General features: G+C 41.7%; 1 pseudogene; it reads left to right on the forward strand.

Moving 5' to 3' along the window:
- The window catches only part of LOC122692856, a 51,858-nt pseudogene that overhangs the window by 17,916 nt on the left and 12,165 nt on the right, over positions 1-21,777 (forward strand).

Here is a 21,777-nt window from a genome sequence, read left to right on the forward strand (position 1 = left end):
GAGTACATCATGAGAAAGCCTGGGCTGGAAGAAGCACAAGCTGGAATCAAGATTGCTGGGAGAAATATCAATAACCTCAGATATGCAGATATGCAGACAGCACCCTTATGGCAGAGAATGAAGAGGAACTGAAAAGCCTCTTGATGAAAGTGAAAGAGAAGAGTGAAAAAGTTGGCTTAAAGTTTAACATTCAGAAAACAAAGATCATGGCATCTGGTCCCATCACCTCATGGGAAATAGATGGAGAGACAGTGGAAACAGTGTCAGACTTTTTTTTTTTTTGGGGGGGGGGTTGCAAAATCAGTGCAGATGGTGACTGCAGCCATGAAATGAAAAGACGCTTACTCCTTGGAAGGAAAATTATGACCAACTTAGAGAGCTTATTAAAAAGCAGAGACATTACTTTGCCAACAAAGGTCCATCTGGTAAAGGCTATGGTTTTTCCAGTGGTCATGTATGGATGTGAGAGTTGGACTGTGAAGAAAGCTGAGCACCGAAAAATTGATGCTTTTGAACTGTGGTGTTGGAAAAGATTCCTGAGAGTCCCTTGGGCTGCAAGGAGATCAGTCCTGGGTGTTCATTGGAAGGACTGATGTTGAAGCTGAAACTCCAATACTTTGGCTACCTATTGCGAAGAGTTGACTCATTGGAAAAGACCCTGATGCTGGGAGGGATTGGGGGCAGGAGGAGAAGGGGACGACAGATGATGAGATGGTTGGATGGCATCACCGACACGATGGGCATGAGTTTGAGTAAACTCTGGGAGTTGGTGATGGACAGGGAGGCCTGGTGTGCTACAATTCATGGGGTCGCAAAGAGTCGGACATGACTGAGTGACTGAACTGAACTGAACTGAAGAGGAACTGAGGAGTCTCTTGATGAAACTGAAAGAAAAGGCTGAAAAAGCTGGCTTCATACTCAACATTCAAACAGCCGGTGACAGCTCTCTATGACAACAACAGAAATAAATCCCGACTTCCCCATGATTTCCAATGAAGCAGACCTTCCCAAACCACACGACAAAGAATGACCTCCTCACTGATACTTGGACCTCTCACCTGAGCCATCGGCTCCATCCACTCACACACACCTGGGTATACGGCCACTGTCTTCGTTCTCCTTATACTCCTGGGCTCCTTCATTTTCTCCAGAAAAGCGACAAGGTTTGGCTGAGAAACCACAAGACCTGTTTATCAGTAAGGAATATTGGTTTTGCCAGAGATTCATCACTTTCCAATCTAGTACGTATCTAGGTCAGGAGAGAATGCATGATAGAATGTTAAGACAACCTAGAAAATTATTTCCTCACAACACTAGGGAGATGGAAATGGCAACCCACTCCAGTGTTCTTACCTGGAGACTCCTACAGACGGGGGAGCCTGGTGGGCTGCTATCTATAGTGTTGCACAAAGTCAGTCACGACTGAAGTGACTTAGCAGCAGCAGCAGCATACAACACTCACTACATACAAATCAAATTCTGAGATTCTGGTCATGTGCTGCAAGTCAAAAGTGAGTAGTGGAAATTTGATTTGAAGAGGAAGGTAGCACCATTTTATACCATGGAACGTACAGAATTAGCACTAACTTAGAGGAAGCAGGCAGATGACATCAAGGAAGAAATAAATTAGAATCATAATAAATCATCATGAAGTCTTCTTTCTAAACTCACAAATTCCCATTTTCCCATTGAAATTAGGGATCTGAAATGCTATTATAAGAAGTAGAAGATTCCAAGAGACATTCTAGAAATGCAGGAAGCAAAACCCTGACAGTAGATAAGGGATTCTGGAAAGACATGGTCCTCACCCAAAGTGGCCAAGTTCCTATACTTCTCTAACATCACATCCCTATACAATGCCCCTTGACGGAGGTCCAGTCACTCCTCTTCAGTAAAATCTATGGTCACATCCTGGAATATCAGCTGTCCCTGAAATACAAAGCACATATGCCATGTGACTGTGAGAAGACTTCCTAATGTGCCCGAAGACGACAACAGCAAGTTCACACAGGACTGGTTTTGATACAGGAGAGGGTCTGGTGTTATACTATACTATGACTTTTACACAGTAATAATTTCACCATATTTCGAACCCAAGAAGAAATGAGCTATGGCCCACAAATTCAGAAACTATTCTGATCTGGAAGAAAAATCTTAAAATAATCAGATCAGCAAAGGCATATTTATTTTTGAGTGTTGTATTTGTATAACACAGAATGAATTGCCTATCAAGGAAACAGGTTATTACCTGCTGCTCTTTAAAAAGCATACTCTGATCCAAAAGTTCATGAGTGGGACAAATGTGCCGTTTATTTTAACAACCTTATTTTTTTTCATAGTATTTTTAACAAGCTTCTTTTAATTAGTAATGTTGAAATTGTGCTTCATGAATGACCACTTTGAACAGTAAGGAAGTACAATACTAAGGTAAGCATTCATACTTACTTTTGAGCTTCAAGTGTTTTACAAATTTTACAGATCTAATATGATAACATCCTCAGCAACAACAATCATTTTAATTATTTAGGATATATTATATATCTTTCTGAAAGTGTTTACAGAGTCTTGGATGTGCAACCGAAATAATCTAAAATCAATAATGTTGTTGCCCCAACTTTCTGCAAATATTTAGCAAACATTCCTTAAATAGCTTAAATTTACTTCACTTTATGTACTCTAGACTTTAATGAATAAAACATAGACAAATACACAGGAACAACTCTAATGAAAGTTCGTAGAAGTTTCTCTAATTGTGAAGAATACAAAAAATAAGGAAAATAATCAATCAAATCATATGAACATTTTCATGCATATATATATTAAAATGGAACTATATATTCATTTCATAAAATGAAACAATCTAAGGCCATGGAAAACATGCAAGTACAATTTTCAAAGGTTAGAATAAATAAAAATATTCATGAAATGATGATGTCTGTAATATACACCCTAGGTGTTGCTTGTACACACACATGCACAGAAACACACATAAGTTAAAAGCCGTCTTCTGTAAATAACACATCTTCTGGAAGAAACATTTTTAATCTACCTTTTCTTTTGAACTCATGTGTATTTTAGCATGTATGGTAAAACAACTATTTCTAATTGTGCATGAATGTGTTTTAAGTCACATCAATCATGTCCAACTCTTTTTGACCCCAAGGGCTGTAGCCCTCCTGGTTTCTCCATCTATGGGAGTTCCCAGGCAAGAATACTGGAGTGGGTTGCCATTTCCTTCTCCAGGGGACCTTCCCAAACCAGGGATCAAACACAGGACTCCTGCATTGGCAGACAGATTCTTTACTGCTGAGCCAACTGGGTACACTGAAAAGATCTTTACCTCTTTAGTAATAGGAATTAAAAACACAATATGAGAAATAGCCTACATTTTATTAGCAAATATACCATGACACCTATTTAGAACACATTTCCAGACCTATGTGAAGAAACTGTAAATCTTTACTGAAGCACATAAAGTCTGAAAACCACAAGTTTTACTTGGAAGATGCAGTGACATACAGACTTCAGTGACTCCAAATTCAGAACAATTCAAACTCAAAACAAACATGGATATTTCAAGTATAAGTCTCAGTTGTTTCTAGGAGAGCCAACATAATTTTGAATTTAAAAATGAAAAAAACATAAAGAGGGAAATTACAGATTTCTGTAATTACAATCTGTAAATCTGTAATTCTGCCAAATTACGGATGAAGTTTTAACTGTATAGACTAGTAAAACTTCAAAATAGATGAAGCAAAATAGTTACAAGGTAGCGAAAGAAGCTCACCTAAAGAGAGACTTAGACATTATTTTGAACAATAGAAGGTAAACACAACAAAATATTTTTTAATATTGAAACAGGTGAGATATTCCAAAGAAAGAAAAATCAGAGGGGGGAAAAAAGTCAAAGGGCATAAAGGAAAGATTTAGGATTCAGCGTTGTGTAATAAAGAATTTAGGGAGAAAAAAAAAAAAAGAATTTAGGGGCTTGCCTGATGGTCCACTGGTGAGAAGTCTGCCTGTCAATGCAGAGGACACGGGTTCCATCCCTGGTCAGGGTAGATCCCACAAGCCTCAGAGCAACTAAGCTAGTGTGCCACAACTGCTGAAGCCCACATCCTCCAGAGCCTGCCAGGGATTAATACAACGACTGAACCCGTGCCTTAGAGCCAGAGCTCCACAACAAGATAGTAGCCCCTCCTAATCACAACAGAAAAAGCCCAAGACCATCAGCAAAATCCCAGTATAGCCAAAGCTAAATAAATACCAAAACAAAACAACAACAAAAAAAGAATTTGGCAGGCTTTGGTCCCCAGGTTCTGGAAGTTTGTTAACTACTCTTGGAATTTAAGGTTTTTCTTTTTTTTTTCCCCTCTTGGAATTTCCTTAGTGACTGAAGTAGCTTTATTACTCTCCGTGGGCCCTGATAATTTATGCTAGCCACATGACCTACGGTCGGCCCCTAGCTTAATAATGGGATGACTCAGGTTGTGAGGCTGGGCATTTCACAAAGACCAACTTAGTGACTAGAGATTTGGGGCTTTGAGCCAGGTGGGCTGACTAGCCCAATCTCTAAGGAGCGGAGAATGCTGGAGATGTTATCAATCCCACCTATGTAGCTAAACCCGAATAAAAGCTCGGGACTTAAAAGCTTGAGTGAGCTTCTCTGCCCGGCAATACTGTTTTCTGTCACACATGCCAGGAGGGCAATGGGTCCCTTGGCATGATGACTATGGGTAGGTTCAAACAAACCCGTTCAGAAGTTAAGGAGCTTATCAAGTCCAGAGAAACAGCATTTCAGGAAAGAGAGACAGAACAAACACGGACTATGCCTCTCACCTCAGAAGGAATCATTTCTGACTCCTTGATCTCCTTCTCCTCTGGTCTTCCTTCTCAGGTAAGATCAGTCTTGGGAAGTGACCCGAGTGTTGAAAATAGGCTGTTGAATACTTAGAAAACCACAGCGAGCTCCCTGTAACACAGCCCCACACAGAGGGAGGATCTCAACAGGTACAAATCACAATCCTCCACGGCCACTGACACAGCAGGGATTCTGGAACACAGAATCAAAGGAGGTGTTTTTAGTTTTATTCTTTTCTTCAGAACTCGCGGCCCTTCCTGTGAAAACCACGCGTTCTAGGCTGACCCTCCCTTTCAAATCATAGGCGAGACCCTGACCAAGCTCCATACAGAATAGAGCCTCCTTCACCTCTTCGTGGATCAGGGACCTAGCGGTTGGGCAATGCAGGACTTTTAAGCAGCGGTCTCTACACGTTAGAAGGCAGAACTGCCAGAGAAGGACATGGACTCTAGAACGATGTTAACAGAAAGCGGACGTGGGCCCCAGGGGCCCGGCAGCTAAGCTAAGGGACCTCAGAACTTCTCACCGCGATGCGAGGACACACTGGGGACGGGAAAATGGGGGTGGTACATTGAACGTCCACAGAGACCCCCGAAACCCACGTATGAAGGACAACAGGCCGTGGGACGACGACATCCGGGTTTTAAACTAACAAACAAACTCACCAGAACTCTCTATCGCTCATTTAAACGCAACTCCGGTCTGCAGGCTACTGCGCACGCGCGGGCGGAAAATCCGGTACAGAGGAGGTGAGTGCGCTACGCTGCGGCCAACGAGAGGCGACGTAAGGGGGGAGGGTGGGAAGAGGCCGGAAGCGCAGATACGTAGGGGCGGGGCCAGTGGGGGCGGAGCCTTACCTCCCTTCACCCCTCCCCAGTCGGGTTTGGGTCCGTTGGTCCTTCCGTCCAGCTGTGCTTCCTTTTTTTACCTTTTGATGTCTTTAAGTCTCCTTGACTTCCTCTGGAGCAGAGCTGCTTCCTGTCTGTTCTAAGTTAGTGTTTCACACAACTTAAGGCAAAAGAGAAGAATTTTGAGAGTTGCTTCTATGGGAAGCTGAGATGTATTCAGCAAGTTGAAAAACCGGGAGAATTCAAAAGCCCTTTGTGTGAGTGTGTGAAGATGTGTGTCTCCTCAGTGACGGAAAGTGCATTGTAATCACTCAGATGATCCGTTTGGAGTGTCATGTGAGTGTATGCTCCTCGGTTGTGTCTCGAGACAACAAAGATTTGGAGTGTCACAGCTCTCGGGTCTTGGACAGACAGGGTTATAGCTGTTAGACAAGGATGACTTCCCCTCTGCTCCTTGGATCTCTCATGTGAGTTCATTCCTACCTTCCTGGGTATATGTCTGTTGTCTCCATTCTCGTTATACTCCTGGGATCGTTCAGTTGCTCCAGAATGGTGACCAGGTCTGGCTTAGAGGCCACAAGACCTGTTCATCACAGAAAGGAAGGTATTGGAGTTTCAGCTTCAACATCAGTCCTTCCAATGAACACCCAGGACTAATCTCCTTTAGGATGGACTGCTTGGATCTGCTTGCAGTCCAAGGGACTCTCAGGAGTCTTCTCCAACACCATAGTTCAAAAGCATCAATTTTTCGGTGCTCAGATTTCTTCACAGTCAACTCACATCCATACATGACCACTGGAAAAACCATAGCCTTGACCACATGGACCTTTGTTTGGCAAAGTGATATCTCTGCTTTTTACCATGCTATCTAGGTTGTTCATAACGTTCCTTCCAAGGAGTAATCGTCTTTTCATATCATAGCTGCAGTCACCATGTGCAGTGATTTTGGAGCCCCAAAAATGCAATTCTGACACTGTTTCCACTGTCTCCGCATCTTAGTTTTCTGAATGTTGAGCTTTAAGCCAACTTTTTCACTCTCCTCTTTCACTTTCATCAAGAGTTCATCAAGTTTAGTTCATCTTCACTTCCTGCCATAAGGGTGGTGTCATCTGCATATCTGAGATTATTGATATTGCTCAGGCATATTTCTCCCGACAGAAGGATCAACAGATCCCAAAACGGACGGGGGCCGGGCGAGTGGAGATAAGGCTCCGCCCCCTCTGGTCCCGCCCCTACCCAATTGCGCTTCAGGCCTCGTCCGGCCCACTGCCCTTATTTCGCGTCTGGTTCGCCCTGGCTTAGCCCAATCACCTCCGTCTGTACCACTTCCTCCGCCTGCGCGGGCGCAGTAGCCTGCAGACCCGGAAGTGAATGTAGACTAGCGACGGAGGAGTTCCAGTGAGTTTGCTATGTTTGTTTGTTTAATACCTGGATTTCCTAGTCGCTCAGCCTGTTGTCCTCCACACGTGATTCCGGGGTGTCTTTGGACGTTAAAGAAGACTCTTGAGATTCCCTAGGACTACAAGAAGATACAGCCAGTCAATCCTAAGAGAAATCAGTCCTCAATATTCATTGGAAGGACTGATGCTGAAGCCAAACCTTCAATACTTTGGCCACATGACGCAAAAAAACTGACTCATTTGAAGAGACCCTGATGCTGGGGAAGATTTAAGGCAGGAGGAGGAGGGAATGACAGAGGAAGAGATGGTTGGATGGTATCACCGACCGCATGGACATGAGTTTGAGTTAGCTCCCGGAGTTGGTGATGGACAGGGAAACCTTACATGTTGCAGTCCATGTGTCGCAAAGTGTGGGACACGACTGAGTGGCTGAACTGAACTGGTGGAGGTTCAAACTACTGTCCCCACCTTCCAGCCCCCGGTGTGTCCCAGCATCGCTCTGAGAGAAGTTCTGAAATCCTTTATCTTAACTGCCGGATCCCTGGGGCCCACAACACATTTCTGGTAGTATCGTTCTAGGATCCATATCCTTCTCTGGCAGTTCTACCTTCTAACGTGTAGACGCCGCTGCTTAAAGTCCTGCGTTGCTCAACCCCTCCGCCTCTGATCCATGAAGAGTTGAACGAGGCTCTCTTCTGTATGCAGGTTGGTCAGGGCCTCGCCTATAGTGTGAAGGGGAGGGTCAGCGTAGATTATGTGGTTTTCACATAAGGGGCCGCGAGTTCTGAAGAAAAGAATGAAACTAAAACCACCTCGTTTGATTCTGTGTTCCAGAATCCCTGCTGTGTCAGTGGCCATAGAGGATTGTGATTTGTACCTGTTGAGATCCTCCCTCCGTGTGGGGGCTGTGTTACAGGGAGCTCACTGTGTTTTTCTAGATATTGAACGGCCTGTTTTCTGGGGTCACTTTGCAATACTGATCTTACCTTAGAAGGAAGCCCAGAGGAAGAGGAAAGTAAGGAGTCAGAAATGACTCGTTCCCAGGTAAGAGGCCTATATTTGTTTTTTTGTCTCTCTTTCCTGAAATGCTGTTTCTTTGGACTTGATAAGCTTCTTAACTTCTGAATGGGTTTGTTTGGACTTAACCATAGTCATCATCGCAAGGGACCCTTGCCCTTCTGGCATATCAGTGTGACAGAAAACACTATTGTCAGCAAAGAAGCTCACTCAAGCTTTTAAGTCCCGAGTTTTTATTGGGGTTTAGCCACATAGCCGTGGTTGATAACATCTCCAGCATTCTCTCCTCTTTAGAGGTTGGACTAATAAGCCCACCTGGCTCAAAGCCCCAAACCTCTAGTCACTTCATTGGTCTTTGTGAAATGCCCAGCCTCACAACCTGAGTCATCCCATTATTAAACTAGGGGCCCACCGTAAGTCATCTTGTTAGCATAAATTATCAGGACCTATGGAGCGTAATAAAGCCACTGCAGTCACTAAGGAAATTCCAAGAGTGAGAAAACTTAAATTCCAAGTGTAGTTTAAAAACTTCCAGAACCTGTGGACCAAAGCCTACCAAATTCTTCTTCTTCTTCTTCTTTTTTTTTTTTTTTTAAACTTTTAGTATTTAGTTTTGGCTATACTGGGATTTTGCTGATGGTCTTGGGCTTTCTCTGTTGTGATTAGGAGGGGCCACTATCTTGTTGTGGAGCTCTGGCTCTAAGGCACGGGTTCAGTCGTTGTATTAACCCCTGGCAGGCTCTGAAGGATGTGGGCTTCAGCAGTTGTGGCACACTAGCTTAGTTGCTCTGAGGCTTGTGGGATCTTCGCTGACCAGGGATGGAACCCGTGTCCCCTGCACTGACAGGCAGATTTCTACCCACTGGAGCATCAGGCAAGTCCTTAAATTCTTTATTACACAACCTTGAAACCTTAATGTTTCCTTCCTGCCCTTTGATTTTTTTTCCCCCTCTTATTTTTGATGTTACCTTGGAATACCTCACCTGTTGCATGATTACCAAATATTATGTTGTGTTTAAGACTTCTATTTCATTGTTCAAAATAATGTCTAAGTCTCTCTTTAGGTGAGCTTCTTTGGCGACCTTGTAAGCTATTTTGCTTCATTTCTTTTGAAATTTCAACTAGTCTATACAGTGATAGCTTCACCTGTAATTTGGCAGGTTCCCTTTATTTAGGTGTTTTTTGTTTTTTAAATTCAAAATTATGTTGGCTCCCCTAGATACAGCTGAGACTTATATTTGAAATATCCATGTTTGCTTTGAGTTTGATTGTTTTGAATTTGCAGTCACTGAAGTCTTTAGATCACTGCATCTTCCAAGTAAAACTTGTGATTTTCAGACTTTATGTGCTTCAGTAAAGATTTACAGTTTCTTCACATAGGTCTGGAAATGTATTCTAAATAGATGTCATCGTATATTTGCTAATAAAATGTAGACTGTTTCTCATATTGTGTTTTTAATTACTGTTACTAAAGAGGAAAAATTGTTTTCACTGAGCCCAGGTGGCTCAGTGGTAAAGAATCCGCCTACCGATGCAGGAGACCTGGGTTTGATCCCTGGGTTGGGAAGGTCCCCTGGAGAAGGAAATGGCAACCCACTCCAGTATTCTTGCCTGGGAAATCACATGGACAGAGAAGTCTGCATGGCTACAGCCAATGGGGTCAAAAAGCGTTGGACATGATGTGACTTAGCACACAGTCATGCACAATTTAGAATTTTTTTTTAACATAAATGCGAAAATACACATGAGTTTTAAAAAAAAGGTAGATTAAAAAAGTTTCTTCCAAAAGATCTGTTACTTATGGAAGATTGCTTTTCCCTTAAGTGTCTTTATGTGTGCATCTGTGTGTTCAGGCAGAAACCTAGGGTATATATAAAAAACATCATCATTTCATGAATATTTTTATTTATTCCAACCTTTGAAAATTGTTCTTACATATTTTCCATGTCCTTAGATTGTTTCCTTTTAGCAAAATGAATAAATAGTTCCATTTTAGTATATGTATACATGAAAATGTTCAAATAATTTGATCAATTCTTTTTCTTGTTTTTTGTCTTCTTCACAATTAGAAAAACTTCTGTGAACTTTCTTCAGAATTGTCCCTGTGTATTTGTCTGTGTATTATTAGTTAAAGTTTAGAGTACATGACATGAAATAAATTTAAGGTGTTTAAGGAATGTTCGCTATATATTTGCAGAAAGGTGGAACAACAACATTATTGATTTTAAATTGTTTCTGTTGCACATCCAAGACTCTATAAAAGCTATCAGAAAGATATATCGTATATAGTACATAGTTAAAATGATTGTTGCTACTGAGGATGCTATCTTATTAGAAGTGTAAAATTTGTAAAACACTTGAAATTGAAAAGTCAGTATGAATGCTTACATTACTTACTATTACAAGTACTTATTATAAGTACTTATCATACTTCATTACTGTTCAAAACGGTCATTCATGGAGCAGAATTTTCAACATTACTAGTTTAAAGAAGCTTGCTAAAAATACTAAGAAAAAACTAACCTTGTTAAAATAAATGGCACATTTGTCCCACTCAAGAACTCTTGGATCAGAGTGTGCTTTTTAAAAATATTGTCTGTTTCCTTGATAGACAATTCATCCTGTGTCATACAAATACAACACTCAAAAATAAATATGCCGGGAATTCCTAGGTGGCAAGTGGTTAGGACTCGGTGCTTTCACTGTGGGTTCGCAGGTTCATTCCCTGGTCAGGGAAGTAAGATTCCACAAGCCAGGTGGTGTGGTCAAAAAAAAAAAAAAAAAATGACAATGTTGTTCTGATTATTTTATCATTTCTCTTCCAGATCAGAATAGTTTCTGAAATGGTTTGTGGGTCATATCTCATCATTTCTTCTGTTAGGAATTCGGTAGGAAATATTTCTGTGTAAAAAGTATACATCAAACACTCTCCTATATCGAAACCAGTTCTGTGAGCTTCTTTTGTCATCTTCGGGCACGTTAGGAAGTCTTCTCATGGACACATGTCATCTGTACTCTGTATTTCCAGGACAACTGATGTTCCAGGATGTGACCATAGATTTCATTCAAGAGGAGTGGGTTGCCTGGACCTCAGTCAATGGGAAGTGTACGGGGACATGATGTTAGAGAACTATAGGAACCTGGCTACTTTGGTTGAGGATAGCTTCCTTCCAGAATCTCTTATCTGCTCTCAGGGTTTTGGTTCCTGCATTTCTAGAATGTCTCTTGGAGTCGTCTGCTTCTTTTAACAGCGTTTCAGATCCCTGCTTTGTATTGGAAAATGGGAAGCTGTGAATTTAAAAAGAAGACTTCATGATGATTTAATTTTTTTTCTTCCTTGATGTAATCTGCGTCTTCTAGGTAAGTGCTAATTCTATAAGTTCTGTGATATAAAATGGTGTCACCCTCCTCTTCAAATCAAATTTCCACTACTTACTTTTGCCTTGTAGTATGTGACCAGAATGTCAGGATCTGATTTTTATGTATTAGTTAGTGTTGTATAGGTGCTTTCAATAAAGTATTTGGGGAAATCTTTTTCTAGGCTGTCTAAACATTCTACCATGCATTCTCTTCTGACCTGGATACATATTAGATTGGAAAGTGGAATCCCTAGCAAAACAAATATTCCATTCTCTGATGAACAGGTCTTGTGGTCTCTAAGGTGGACCTGGTCACTTTTCTGGAGCAAATGAAGGATACCAGGAATAGAAGGAGAATGGAGACAATGGCCATGTACCCAGGTACGTGTCAGTGGATGGAGCCGATGGCTCAGGTGAGAGGTCCAAGCATCAGCGAGGAAGTCATTCTGTGTCCTGTGTTTTCGGAAGATCTGCTTCATTGGAAACGATTTAGGAGAAGTCTGGATTTATTTCTGTTTCTGTCATAGACGGCTATCACCTTCTGCCTTCTTCCTGTTAAACCATGATGAAATCTTATCTGGTGATTACCTTTCTCTTTCACAGTGAGAACTAAAATGCTCTTCTTGGCTTGTGACAACCTGCATGAATCTGGTTGCTGTTTCATTTCTTGAGAGTCCTAATAAAACTGTGCACATTTCTGAGTAACTATGATGTTCCATTTGTCAAATATCAGGTCTTTCTATAAAGATACTCCTATTGGAGAGAAGACCTAGAGTTGTGGTGAATATGGTAAAGCTTCTAATCAGTCTTCAGAACTTATTCAACAGCAGACTCTTCAGAATCCACAAAAAGAAAACAAGTGTAAGAAGTGTATAAAAGTCTTTACTCACTCATCCAATCTAAGTAGAGATTGGATAATTCATACAGATGGGAAGCCTTTCAAATGTACAATAGTTGGCAAATCCTTTAGTAAGAGTTCACATCTTAGTCACCATCAGTGAATCCATACTGGCCAGAAATCTTTAAACTTATAAATGTAAGGAACGTGGCAAAGTGTTTATCTATTGCTCAAATCTTAATCGACATCAGCAAAGTCATACTGGGGAGAAACCTTTTAAATGTAGAAAGTGTGGCAAAGCCTTTGATCAGAACTCAAATCTTACTTAACATCAGCAAATTCATACTGGAGAGAAACCTTACAAATGTAAGCAATGTGGCAAAGCCTTTAGTCAGAGCAGTGATCTCACTCAACACCTGAGAGCACACACTGGAGAGAAGCCCTAGGAATGAAACAAGTGATGGAAGAGGTTTGCCCTAAACATACATCAGAAAGCATGAGCGTTTATACAAGAAACATATGGAAATAATGTAACCAATATGTGCACATGTATTTCATCAAAACACAAATCTAAATACATATCAGAGACTGAAAACTAGTAAGGATTTCATCAATCCTGTTTTCTGAACTTCCTCTGAAGGAGAATTACTATGGAGAGTAATGCAAAATTACAACAGATAGAAAGTGAATATGTTCGTAGGGGTCACAAGATGAAGGGTTCATGGTTAGAAAGTTACAATTATTAGCAATGTATCCTGTTTATAATGACATGATTTGAGATTATTTGAGAATGAATGTACCTCAACTGTGAAATCCATACTGTGCTTCATTTTTAGTGTGTATGCAAATGTAGATTATTTCTATGGTTTGTACTTTAGAGATAAGAGAAGCCCTTCTATATTGTGTTGCAACCATTTCTATCTATTCTCCATTACAAAATGGAACCAGAATGTAAAATGTACAATGAATATCTAAACACAGGTGTTCGTCTTTGATGTCAAATATCCCTAGAGGTCACCATGACGTAAGTGGTCATGGACTCTTTGCATGTAAAGTGCAACAGAGGTTGGTTCTAAATTTTCAATAGTTATATCACTTAATTTGTGAAGATAGCACAATGACAGTTCACTAAAATAGTGTTGTATCATCATAACATCAACACAAGTCATGAATATTAGTTGACAATGTTGAAATATGTCTTCTGTGATGAAAGAGAAATGTATGGGAAACCCTTCCTAGAAAAGGCCTGTAATTAGTGTATGGCCATGTTTCCTAAATGCTTGCTATCCTCTGTTGTGTAAACCATATAAATCACAATTTACATATTATTATATCAGAAAAATAAATTTTTCTCTATGCTTGTAGTCTGTATTTTAATTACGGATCACACAGTGGATTGTAAAAGGTTATAATGTGTGAAATTGTGAAATGTCAAATATGTGTGAAATTAATACATGCATGGGCTTCCATGGTGGTTCAGACAGGAAAGAATCCACCTACAGTGTGCAAAACCTGGGTTCGATTCCGGGGTTGGGAAGATCCCCTGAAGAAGGAAATGGCAACCTCCTCCAGTATTTTTGCCTGGAGAATCCCCATGGACAGAGGAGCCTGGCAGGCTACAGTCCATGGGGTCACAAAGACTCGGACACAAGTGAGCGACTAAGCACACAGAGTTAAACAAAATGAATGGTGTTAATATTTTGGTTGATTGTGATCAATGAAATGTTAACCCACTACCAACATTAACCTCTCCCACCTTACTTAAAGTTATAGAGAAGAGATTATAACAAACTATCTGGTAGCACAGAGAGCTGGTATCTGTAGAAATTAGTTCCTTACTGGCTTTAAACCTTTAACACTTTCATATATTTTCCACCATATCCCTGTTGTACCACCGCTCCCATTTTGTAACTACTTGGACACTGTGAGAGGTCTAATAAGAAGGATCATGCAGAGTCCTGTTGAGAGCTTACCTGAACTGCTCCTTGCTGTTGCTGCCTCAGCCTCTGTGTGTGGAGCAGGCAGCCTGCAGGTGTTAAACTCACACCAGCCAGTCCTCTGAACACCTGCAGTAGATGACCGCCTTTCTTGTGATCAGCGGTTTTGCTGAATCCCAGGTTCCACTTCAGAGGCCCGCTTAACTGGTACATTCAGTGGTGGTGACGAATGTCTCCTCTAGTAGGGAAAGATAAGTAGAGATGCTCTCCATGTTGGGGAGCATGAGCTATAAGGGAAAATTCTTCACCTTATTATCAGTGGTGCTGTGAAATGAAAGGATCCATGAAAAAAAAAAAAAAAAATCTCTAAAATAAAAAGAAAAGTCATTGGTCCCGGTGCATGCACACTGAATGTATTGTACTGAATATTTAAAATATTCAGTTAAGTCATATAATATTATAAAATGAATATGCTTCTTCTAATTTTATTAACATTACCTTTAAAGATATGAGAAAATGTTATATAACTCCAAAAATGGAGCAGAGAACAAACTGCAGCAAGATGATTTAAAAAAAAACCCTAGAAAGATGCATACACTAAATAGAACAACAACTACACACTCATGTGTTCATTTTCTTCAATATCACTCATTTTATAACTCAGATCATTCTTTTGATTGTCTAAATATGCATTTAGGGCACCAATTGCGAAGTCTGAGTTTCTTCGTTTGAATAAGTTTAACCTATTGTCCTCTGCTCCTCCTGGTCTATGTTCAAAGTAAGCTGTGATGGAATCATCTTCAGACTCCTGGTCTAAAATCTGCAGGCCCCCTACCTGCAGATAGGTGATAACAATGCAAATCATTTTGTGGAAACATGTGGCCCCAGACTTGGGAGGGAGTGAAAAGAGCTAAGGGCTTGAGGTATCTTTGCAGAATTCTGAGACCAGAGCCTTCACAAAAACAAGGTCACCAGGTAATTCCCACCAATCACTCACCTCCCACCTCCCCTCTTCTAAGGGCATGACATCAGGCCCTGGAGAACTGCACCCATCCAAGAAAGAGCCCCTCCCCAGAGAGTCAGGCTGGCCTTCTGTGTGTCTAGAAGTTCCCACTGGAAAGACTCTTTTCATGTCCCCACCTCAGACCTGCATATTCATAATCTTTCAGAGTGGGACCCTGACCTGGAGGGGTTTGTATTCATGGAAATGGTTCAGCAAGAATCTTTAACCAAGTGGTTTCCATCTGGTTTCCCACAAGATCACATGACCAGTGTTAAGCAGTAACTTCACCAGCGTCCTCCCCACAGAGTTCTTTATGGGTCCTGTGGAGCATCAGTGTGGTTCGTAAGATGTGCTCCAGGGGATTCTAAGGGGAGGCCCGGCTTAAGGATGTGGCTCCTGATCCATTTGAGAGAGCTGAGGCCAGGCTTCAGTCTGAGGAGAGGTTGGTCTAGCTGGATTTGGACCAGGGAAGTCAATCAAGTCACATCGTCTGTGTGAGCAGAGGGTTAGGAGCTCTCTCTGAGGAGAGAACAATCAAGAAATTAGTTCACAGGCTGGTCTCCAGGTCGGAAATGATTGTTCCTGAATCTCTCCTGAGACAGAGGTCAGGAGAGGTCGGTCTTTTCAGGTTTTCAACGTCCTCTGTCTGTAGGTGCATTAGTTGCATGTTAAAGAGCTGTGTCGATGCCTTTGAAGGTATCTTCTCAATACGCAGGTGTGAGTTTGCTGCATAACATCCCCAGACACGATGCAGAGCAGGAAGAAGAATACGAAATGGCAGCTTCTCAGGTAAATATCCTGTCCCAGGCCTGGGGCTGTGTCTGCTTTTGCTCAGGAAATGCCTGAGGGGAGAATCTGCAAACCTTTACTTCTCTACTTCAATTTTTTCTGCCTTGGGTCTTTGCTATCAACTTACTTTTTCCTTTTCTTCTTATAATAGTGCAGACCATCTCTTTAGATTACTTCTCCCTTGTGTCCCAGAGACTTTTCTCCGTTTCCTGCATCCCAGCTTTCTATGGAGCATGATGAATTCTCAGCATGAATTAGTGACTTTCTGCTGGTGAAAATACTCCCTTTGTGAGAGATCAGCATCGGGAGTCACTGGTATCTGAGATTCCCACTGGGATGTAGTTCGATGTTGGGATCTTCAGAGAAGTCGGAGAAATGCCCTGAGGAATTTACATCTGGATGCAATTCAGCTCTTTAAAACAGGACTGAGAAAATGCTTTTATAAATAGAATCGACTCAGTGGTCCAGATTTTTCAGAAAAGTTTCAGAAATAAAAAGATAATTAGGAGATCCTGTCCTCTGTAATGCTAACACTTCCTAGTTAAGTGATAGTAGGATACTAAACAGGGGAACAGTATGAAAAGGCAAAATGATAGGATACTGAAAGAGGAACTCCCCAGGTCGGTAGGTGCCTAGTATGCTACTGGAGATCAGTGGAGAAATAACTCCAGAAAGACTGAAGGGATGGAGCCAAAGCACAAACAACACCCAGTTGTGGATGGGACTGGTGATAGAAGCGAGGTTCGATGCTGTCAAGAGCAATATTGCATAGGAACCTGGAATGTTAGGTCCATGAATCAAGGCAAATTGGTAGAGGTCAAACAAGAGATGGCAAGAGTGAACGTCGACGTTCTAGGAATCAGCCAACTAAAATGGACTGTCATGGGTAAATTTATATCAGATGTCCATTATATCTACTAGTGTGGGCAAGAATCCCTTAGAAGAAATGGAGTAGCCATCATGGTCAACAAGAGTCTGAAATGCAGTACTTGGATGCAATCTCAAAAATGACAGAATGATCTCTGTTCATTTCCAAGGCAAACCATTCAATATCACAGTAATCCAAGTCTGTGCCCCAAACAATAATGCTAAAGAAGATGAAGTTGTACGGTTCTATGAAGACCTGCAAGACCTTTTAGAACTAACACCCAAGAAAGATGTCCTTTTCATTATAGGGGACTGGAATGCAAAAGTAGGAAGTCAAGAAACACCTGGAGTAACAGGCAAGTTTGGACTTGTGGTAGGGAATGAAACAGGGCGAAGGCTAATAGAGTTTTTCCCAGAGAATGCAGTGGTTATAGCAAACACCCTCTTCCAACAACACAAGGGAAGATTCTACACGTGGACATCATCAGATGGTCAACACCAAAATTAGATTGATTATATTCTTTGCAGCCAATGATGGAGAAACACTATACAGTCAACAAAAATAAGACCAGGAGCTGACTGTAGCTCAGACCATGAACTCCTTATTGCCAAATTCAGACTTAAATTGAAGAAAGTAGGGAAAACCGCTAGACCATTAAGGTATGATCTAAATCAAATCCCTTATGATTATACAGTGGAAGTGACAAAGAGATTTAAGGGACTAGATCTGATAGACAGAGTGCCTGATGAACTATGGATGGAGGTTCGGGACACTGTACAGGAGACAGGGAGCAAGACCATCCCCATGGAAAAGAAATGCAAGAAAGCAAAATGGCTGTCTGAGGAGGTCTTACAAATAGCTGTGAAAAGAAGAGAAGTGAAAAGCAAAGGAGAAAAGAAAAGATATAAGCATTTGAATGCAGTGTTCCAAAGAAGAGCTAGGAGAGACAAGAAAGCCTTCCTCAGCAATCAATGCAAAGAAATAGGAAGAAATAGAAATAGGAAGACAACAGAATGGGAAGACTAGAGATCTCTTCAAGAAAATGAGAGATACCGAGGGAACATTTCATGCAAAGATGGGCTCGATAAAGGACAGAAATGGTGTGGACCTAACAAAAGCAGAAGATATGAAGAAGAGGTGGCAAGAATACAAAGGAGAACTGTACAAAAAAGATCTTCATGACCCAGATAACCATGATGGTGTGATCACTCACCTAGAGCCAGATATCCTGGAATGTGAAGTCAAGTGGGCCTTAGAAAGCATCACTACGAACAAAGCTAGTGGAGCTGATGGCCATCTAGTTGAGCTATTTCAAATCCTGAAAGATGATGCCGTGAAAGTGTTGCACTCAATATGCCAGCACATTTGGAACACTCAGCAGTGGCCACAGGACTGGAAAAGGTCAGTTTTCATTCCAATTCCAAAGAAAGGCAATGCCAAAGAAGGCTCAAACTACCGCACAACTGCACTCACTTCACACGGTAGCAAAGTAATGCTCAAAATTCTCCAAGCCAGGCTTCAGCAATACATGAACAGTGAACTTCCAGATGTTCAATCTTCTTTTAGAAAAGGCAGAGGAACCAGAGATCAAATTGCAAACACCCGCTGGATCATCGAAAAAGCAAGAGAGTTCCAGAAAAACATCTATTTCTGCATTAATGACTATACCAAATCCTTTGACTGTGTGGATCACAATAAACTGTAGATAAATTTGAAAGAGATGGGAATACCAGACCACCTGACCTGCCTCTGGAGAAACCTATATGCAGGTCAGGAAGCAACAGTTAGGGCTGGACATGGAAGAACCGACTACTTCCAAATAGGAACAGGAGTACATCAAGGCTGTATATTGTCACCTTGCTTATTTAACTTATATGCAGAGTACATCATGAGAAATGCTGGGCAGGAGGAAGCACAAGCTGGATTCAAGATTGCCAGGAGAAATATCAATAACCTCAGATATGCAAATGACACCACCCTTATGGCAGCAAGTGAAGAGGAACTATAAAGCCTCTGATGAAAGTGAAAAAGTTGGCTTAAAGCTCAACATACAGAAAACTAAGATCATGGCATCTGGTCCCATCACTTCATGGGAAATAGATGGGGAAACAGTGGAAACAGTGTCAGACTTTATTTATTTATTTTTTTTCCCATGGACTGCAGCACGCCAATCCCACTCATTAGCATAAGAAATTACCCAGCTTATAAAAACTAACCACGCCATATTTCGGGGCACACTCACGCTCTTTGATGGCCCACACTCTGTCTGTGGAGTGTGCCTCTCTCTGAATCTGAATAAATCCACTTCTTACCTATCACTTTGTCTCTCGCTGAAATCTTTCTGTGATGAGACATCAGAAACCTGAGCTTCATTAGGTCCTGAACCCAGGTACTGTGGGTTTTGGCTGGGTTTGAGTCCCAGCCTCGTGGGTTCAAGTCCCAATCTGAGGTAAACAGTTTCAAGTTTGTGGGAAATTTTGACTCTAAGGTTCACCTGGAAGAGAGAATCTGAAATGAAGGTGTTCTAATGATCATATCCTTATGATTATTTTCCAAGTAGTTCTCCTCATTCTCTTGGTCTTAAGGACAGTTTCAGTTTGTTTATTACTATTGTTTCTGTCAATGCTTCCTCTGGAGAAAAAAGTCCTCCAAGTGGAAGCCCGTAATACAGTTGATCTCATTCTTGTTCCTGTTACTGCTCCACGGACAAAATTGCCTCCTACCATTGGTCAAGACAGCTTTATTTGACCCTACAATGGTTGGTGAAATAAGTCACTTTCATTTTTTATTTTTTAAATGTCTGCTTATTTATGCATTTATTTGATTGTGCCAGGTGTTATTTGCGGCATGTGAGATTTTTTAGCTGTGGCATGCAGGATCTAGTTCCCTGAGCAGGGATCGAACCTGGACCCCCTGCACTGGGAGCCCAGAGTTTTAGCCACTGGACCACTAGGAAAGTCCATAAATCACTTGAAAACAAAAAACAAAAAAACAGGAAAAAAAGCCAGATGTGCCAGTTTATGTGTCAGGTTTATCAAAAGTGTTAATTTCATTATCACTGGGCCCTGGCCAGGTCAGCCCCTTCTCTCTAAGCTCCCCACTTCACCCCCTCCTCCAAAGAGACCCATCACTGTGCTTGCTTCTCCCCAGTGTCAGACTTTATTTTTGAGGGGCTACAAAATCACTGCAGATGGTGAGTGCAGCCATGAAATTAAAAGATGCTTACTACTTGGAAGGAAATTTATGACCAACCTAGATAGCATATTAAAAAGGAGAGACATTATTTTGCCACCAAAGGTCTGTCTGGTCAAGGCTATTGTTTTCCCAGTGGTCATGTATGGATGTGAGAGTTGGAAAGCTGAGCACCCAAAAATTGATGCTTTTGAACTGTGGTGTTGGAGAAGACTCTTGAGAGTCCGTTGGACTGCATGGAGATCCAACCAGTCCATCCTGAAGGAGATAAGTCCTGGGTGTTCATTGGAAGGACTGATGCTGAAGCTGAAACTCCAATATTTTGGCCACCTCATGCGAAGAGTTGACTCATTGGGAAAGGCCCTGATGCTGGGAGGGGTTGGGGGCAGGAGGAGAAGGGGACGACAGAGGATGAGATGGCTGGATGGCGTCACCGACTCAATGGGCATGAGTTTGAGTAAACTCCAGGAGTTTCTGATGGACAGGTAGGCCTGGCGTGCTGCGATTCATGGGGTCGCAAAGAGTCGAACATGACTGAGCGTCTGAACTGGACTGAGGAACATATTTTATTATCTCAATCCTTGCATCACATGACTAGAGAAGCACTGAATCCTTTCATGGTTATATCAGATACTCAAGATTAGCAAGAAACTTTTTTGTAAAACGAGTGCTTAATGGCATTGAACTCCCCCTTCACCAAAACCTTATACATTGACCTTCCCCCACTGCCACTTTGGAGCAGTCCCTCAGAGCTATCTGAAATTCTGCCTCCCAGGCAGCAGTCCTTATTTTGCCCCAGTTCAGTCCAGTCGCTCAGTCGTGTCCCACTCTTTGCGACCCATGGACTGCAGCACGCCAGGCTTCCCTGTCCATCACCAACTCCCAGAGCTTCCTCAAGCTCATATCTATCGACTTGGTGATGCCATCCAACCATCTCATCCTGCCTTCAATCTTGCCCAGCATCAGGGTCTTTTCCAATGAATCATTTGTTTGCAACAGGTGGCAGAAGTATTGGAGTTTCAGCTTCAGCAAGAAGAAAGCGAAAAAGAACCATAGAGCCTCTTGATGAAACTGTAAGAGAAGAGTGAAAAAGTTGGCTTAAAACTCAACATTCAGAAACCTAAAGTCATGGCATCCAGTCCCATCACTTCATGGCAAATAGATGGGGAAACAATGGAAGCATTTTGCCCCAAATAAAACTTAACTTGCAAATCTCAAGTTGAGCATCTTTTTACTCAACACTAGCATCAGACTGTTTTCCAGTGAGTTGGCTCATTGTCAGATGGCCAAGTGTTGGAGCTTCAGCCTCACCAATGAATATTCAGGGATGATTTCCTTTAGGATTGACTGGTTTGCTGTCCTTGCAGTCCAAGGGACTCTCAGAAGTCTTCTCCAGCACCACAATTAGAAAGCATCAATTCTTTGGTGCTCAGCCTTATTTATAGTCTAACTATTTCATCTATACATGACCAGGAGAAAAACCATAGCTTCTGGCAAAGTGATGTCTCTGCTTTTTAATATGCTGTCTAGGTTTTTCATAGCTTCTCTTCCAAGGAGCAAGTGTCTTTCAATGTCATGGCTACAGTAACCATCCACAGTGATTTTGGAGCCGGATGAAGGTAATACTGTCACTGTTTCCACTTTTCATCCATCTATTTGCCATGA

This window comes from Cervus elaphus, chromosome 4 (assembly GCF_910594005.1).
Source record: "Cervus elaphus chromosome 4, mCerEla1.1, whole genome shotgun sequence".
NCBI lineage: Eukaryota > Metazoa > Chordata > Mammalia > Artiodactyla > Cervidae > Cervus > Cervus elaphus.